Genomic DNA, 5,915 nt, shown 5'->3' with positions numbered 1-5,915 from the left:
CCTCTCTTAGCCTGAGTCTCTAAGTGACAGCGGTGAAGCACGATCTGCTGAGCCATCAACCATTCCTCGACCACGAGATGAACTGAAAATAAGCTCCTGTTTGAACCAGCAAATATCTGAGGTCTATTGCTCATGCAGTCAGCGTACCCTAGGTAATCTACTTATGTTGTCATTAAACCAGTAACTACAAATGAGTAAAGGTTAAGGTCCTCAAAAAAGGCACTAAGTCACATTTTCTTTTTTTCCATCTGCCTACTAGAAACCACATTTTATTTGTAAAACTGTGTAAATGAAATAAAACAACAAAGTTATGACACATTTCTCCAAAATTTACTGTTAATAGGTTAAAAGCCTCTCCCACAGTCACTCATCAACCCCTCTCTTCACACCTCCAGGGGAAAAAAAAAAAGCCAAGTGATCTGAACTGGCAGATGCTGACCTGCTTAGATATCTGTGCTGATTTTACTAACAAAGGCTCCAATCCTAGGATAGGAAAACAAAAGAAACTAAGCTAGATGCAATCACTGAAACAAAGAGATAAACTAACAGGAATATGAAACTAAGAGATGGAACTAAGCATTGGACTAATTCTTCATTTCTACCATCCATGCTACCCACAAATGAGAACAATTTTTCTCTGAAAAGCAAAAAGTTTCCCATGGGAAGAGCACCTCATTTTTTTATATTACGGTAGATGATGCCCTCTGATCTTAAAATGGGAAGACATGGTGCTGCATCAGCGTCCATCCCCTTGCAATAGCCGCTGCAGCTCCTCCACAAACAACCCAAATACCTCTGCTCAGCTCAGTCTGCCTCCTGGTACCCACACGATCTCTACCTAAAGGTAAGCCCGTGACACAGTAGAAACAGTACAGTTCCTGCCTGTCTCTCCCAGCACTCTATTCAGGTAAGAAAAGAACAGATGCTGGGCCAGCCTGGTGCTGAGGATGGACGGGAGCAGCTCAGTGGAAACGCTGAAGAGAAACCAGCCCAAACCAAACCCCGGGAGGCGGCAGGTCAAGAGGACGAGATGAAGTCACCACCTGTGGCCTTTTGCTGGGGGCAAAGAAGAGGATCATAGATCTTGCTAGGTCTCAGTCACACTAATGGGACATCTTATTGTTCTGATCTATGTATACTTGATTTACAATGTTGCATTTCTAGTGTACAGCGAAGTGAATCAGTTATATATATATATGTATATATAAGTTCTTTTTCATATCTTCCACTGTGGTTTCTCAGAGGACACTGAATACAGTTCCCTGTACTACACAGCAAGATCTTGTTGTTTACCCATCCTACATATAGTTAGTTTGCATCTCCGAGAATGGGACATCTTAAATGAAGGGAAAACTTGACATTACCTATCTGTTCACTCAGCACAGACTCACTGAGAGTGTACTCTCCACCAGGTGCTGCCACTGGGAATGTTGCAAGTGGCAAGACAACTTGCTATCTGCTCTGATGGTCCCTGTGGTCTAGTTGAGAAACTCCACAACACACTTTCAACAAGTCAGAGGTGACAAGGGATTCATTCCCACCTGCTTTCTACAGAAAAATGAATTGCAAAAGAAGTAAATCTCATTATCTTAAACATCACTTTAAAAACCTCTAAAAAAGTCCTCTTGTGGCTTAAGATATAAATCTCTAGACCTTGAACTAAAAATCAAGACACAAGTTCTGATAAACAGTCATTCCTACCATCCACTTAGGTTCTTTTCTCTCTTAAGATTTTTAAAAGCATTATCTGATTTGCTCCCATGAGTTAGGTATAGGAAAATAGGATCCCTATTTTCAGCTAAAAAAAAGCCTCAGAGAGGTTAAATCAAGTCATATACCTTTTTTTTTTTCATTTTTGTTTATGTTAGACATCTATATTTACACACATATTTTTGGCATTTACTAAATACTTGGAGACACATTTATTAACTAGCCACATGTTTATCAAATAGCCAGTAAATTTATTTTTTATTTTTTAGTTTGAATATAATTCCTTTAGAGTGTTGTGTTGGTTTCTGCTGTTCAACAGTGTGAATCAGCTATAAAAATATGGGACATTTCATGAATTTGCATGTCATCCTAGTGTAAGGGCCATTCTAATCTTCTCGGTATTATCCCAGTTTTAATGTATGTGCTGCCAAAGTGACTGAGCACCAGCAAATTCATTGTTCATCCACTATCCATCAGTGTGTGTGTGTGTACTGCTTAAGGCTGGAAAGAAAACAATGAACAAGAGACCCTCACCCCAAAAACCAAAGGAAAAAGACACTTTCCTTCATGAGGTTTGCCTCCTAGAATGGAAATAAGTTTAGAAAGTCTTAAATGAATAAAATAAATACTTAGTAGATGGTGAGAAGTTCAAAAAGGAACAACGAAGGAGGGGAAGGGGAAAGGAAGTGTCAGATGTGGGCGCAATTTTAGACAGGGAAGGACTGATGAGAAAATAACAGGTGAACAGACAGCTGAGGAGGTGGGGAGTGCGCCATGTGGGTTACCAGGGGCAAAGCTCTCCATGAGAACGCATGCTGGCCTGTCCAAGGGGCAGCAATGAGGCCAGTAGGTTAGAGTCAGATAAGCAAGGGGGTGAGTAGTAAGAAAAAGGGTTACAAATGGAAAAAGATAGAAAGATCATGGAAAACCTGGCTTTACTCTGTCACTGTAACAATGATGGCTTTCATTCAAAGAAGGATGGGAAACCACAAAACGTTGCTGAGGACTGGAAAGACATAATCTCGCCTATATTTTAGTAAAATCACTCTGGCTGTTATGCTGAGGAGAGCTCACAGAGAACTAAGGGAAGAATCCTGAGAGTAAGGTGGTCTTGGAACAACCCTAGTGAGGAGCCCAGGCTTAACCCAGAACGGTGATAGTGAAGGTGCTGAGGACGGCCAGCTCCTGCCTGTATCGAGAAGGCGGAGCTGGCAGGTTCTCTGATGGACAGGTGTGAAGGGAAAAAGGGAAGTCTGAGATGCCCTCAACACCTGTAGTCAGGAAGAATGGATTGTCATTTACTGAAAGGAGGAGACACTGGGCCAGAACCCTCAACCTTAGCTCCTCGAGGACTACAGGCCACAGGCCATGTCTAGTTCCACGTAACGGTAATCTCAACATATGATTTACAGTTCCACTTTTCTGGAATAATAGTGAGGAGAAAGCAAGCAAAAAGCAAACAGAAAAGGAGGAATAATTCTTTCTAACTAGGAAGAAACTGTAACAAGGCTTCATCGATCTTGTATGTATGTCTCTGGAACACTGCCTCATTTCTGCAAGTCTGGTTGTCTGATTTCGGAATTCTCCAAAAGCAGAGTCTTCAACAAGAATCCAGGCGCAAGGAGTTTGTTGTGGAGACCATTCTCAGGGAGCAGAAGCAGCAGGTGGTGGAAGCAGGGAACGTCAATGCAGAGAGGCATGGTCGAGCTGGTTACCACCATGCATCACTGTGGTTCAGTCCCACTGGGGGCTGCTTGAGAAACCACATAGAATGCATCTCAGAATTGTCCCTGTGACAATTCTGGGACATTTATACTGTTCCTCATATTCCCTTAGCTGTGGGCTGCTTCCACAGACATTGAACCTCCAACATTTGTGGACCATCTTTGCTGTGCAGAACAGCCTTTCTGGGCATCAAAGAAGGCCAAAAAAAAAAAAAAAAAGCAGAGAGACCTCCTAGTAGACACCTGAGATGAGGTCGTGTCACCATGTGAAACTGTCCAGCCCACTTGACCTTACATCAGGCAGGAAGGTGGTGACATGCAGCTCATCATAAAAGACTGAAACGTTAGGTCACACACACATCCTAGTGCTTGGCCTCGTCTTTCACATGCCGACCCTTCACTTGTCCTGTTCTCCTCCCACTATCACTACACTCCCAAATACCCCTCCTTCCTCTTAAATCATCATTGTCACCAACAGTCAACATCCATGTGAAATGTCACTCCTTTCAAAAACCTAGGAAAATTTCCAGTTTGAAGAGTCCCTCACTCTTCTTAATGCCTACAGCATGAACAGCTCTAACTTTGGACCCTTAACTCCAATCAATGCCTTATGGATAGTTCAGTTCAGTCACTCAGTCGTGTCTGACTCTTTGCGACCCCATGGACTGCGGCACACCAGGGCTCCCTGTCCATCACAAACTCCTGGAGTTTACCCAAACTCATGTCCATTGAGTCAGTGATGCCATCCAAACATCTCATACTCTGTCGTCCCCTTCTCCTTCCGCCTTCAATCTCTTCCAGCATCAAGGTCTTTTCAAATGAGTCAGCTCTTTGCATCAGGTGGCCAAAGTATTGGAACTTCAGCTTCAACATCAGTCCTTCCAATGAAATTCAGACCTGATCTCCTTTAGGATGGACTAGTTGGATCTCATTGCTGTCCAAAGGACTCTCAAGAGTCTTCTTCAACACCACAGTTCAAAACCATCAATTCTTCGGTGCTCAGCTTTCTTTATAGTCCAACTCTCACATCCATACATGATTACTGGAAAACCCATAGCCTTAACTAGACAGACCTTTGTTGGCAAAGTAACTTCTCTGCTTTTTAATATGCTGTCTTGGTTGGTCGTAACTTTCCTTCCAAGGAGCAAGCGTCTTTTAATTTCATGGCTGTAGTCACCATCTGCAGTGATTTTGGAGCCCCAAAAAATAAAGTCTGACACTGTTTCCACATCTATTTGCCATGAAGTGATGGGACCAGATGCCATGATCTTTCTTTTCTGAATGTTGAGCTTTAAGCCAACTTTTTCACTCTCCTCTTTCACTTTCATCAGGAGGCTTTTTAGTTCCTCTTCACTTTCTGCCGTAAGGGTGGTGTCATCTTGCATATCTGAGGTTATTGATACTTCTCCCGGCAATCTTGATTCCAGCCTGTGGTCCATCCAGCCCAGTGTTTCTCATGATGTACTCTGCATATAATTAAAATAAGCAGGGTGACAATATACAGCCTTGATGCACTCCTTTTCCTATTTGGAACCAGTCTGTTGTTCCATGTCCACTTCTAACTGTTGCTTCCTGACCTGCATACAGATTTCTCAAGAGGCAGTTCAGGTGGTCTGGATTCCCATCTCTTTCAGAGTCTTTCACACTTTATTGTGATCCACACAGTCAAAGGCTTTGGCATAGTCAATAAAGCAGAAATAGATGTTTTTCTGGAACTCTCTTGCTTTTTCAATGATCCAGTGGATGTTGGCCATTTGATCTCTGGTTCCTCTGCTTTTTCTAAAACCAATTTGAACATCTGGAAATTCACAGTTCACATAATGTTGAAGCCTGGCTTGGAGAATTTTGAGCATGACTTTACTAGCATGTGAGATAAGTGCAACTGTGTGGTAGTTTGAGCATTCTTTGACATTGCCTTTCTTTCGAATTGGAATGAAAACTGAACTTTTCCAGTCTTGTGGCTACTGCTGAGTTGAATAATTAGATCTTTATATATATGAATAATTTACCTTCCCAAGTAGATCATAATTACTTGAGGGCCACAGTTTCTTGTATCCACTCTGTTGATTAACCCTACTCCATACACATGGCTTTGACCTTCTCTGGCAGCAAAGAACAAAGACAGAAGCTAGGTAGATGGTTGCCATGAATGCTGCCATCTCAAACCACCTTGGAAAGTCACTAGGTGAAGGACCTTCTTTTTTGTAGAGGATATTATTTTTCAGCAACAAAGTATTTTTTTTATTTTTATTGCAGTATCAAAATGAACCAGTTACATATATACATATACCCACTTTTTAAGATTTTTTTTCCAATATAGGTCTTTACAGAGTACTGAGTAGAGTTCCCAGTGCTATACAGCAAATCCTTACTAGTTATCTATTTTATATACATATTGTGTATACATGAATGAGTTTATTTCCCCAGCAAACTGAAACGCATAACAAGCAACTCCATGTGCACCTATAAACACTTGGCATA

General features: G+C 41.8%; 1 non-coding gene across 1 annotated transcript; it reads right to left on the bottom strand.

The window, feature by feature from the left end:
* Positions 1–2,043: 2,043 nt before the first annotated feature.
* On the bottom strand, positions 2,044–2,154 carry LOC129549474 (U6 spliceosomal RNA). The gene has a single exon (XR_008684575.1). It is a non-coding gene; the product is annotated as a U6 spliceosomal RNA (small nuclear RNA).
* Positions 2,155–5,915: the final 3,761 nt, after the last annotated feature.

The sequence above is a fragment of the Moschus berezovskii genome, chromosome 26 (genome assembly GCF_049115385.1).
Source record: "Moschus berezovskii isolate FMDL1 chromosome 26, NW_MosBer_1.0, whole genome shotgun sequence".
Classification (NCBI taxonomy): Eukaryota; Metazoa; Chordata; class Mammalia; order Artiodactyla; family Moschidae; genus Moschus; species Moschus berezovskii.
The sequence above is the reverse complement of the archived record's forward strand: the minus strand, read 5'-3'. Positions and strand labels throughout refer to the sequence as shown.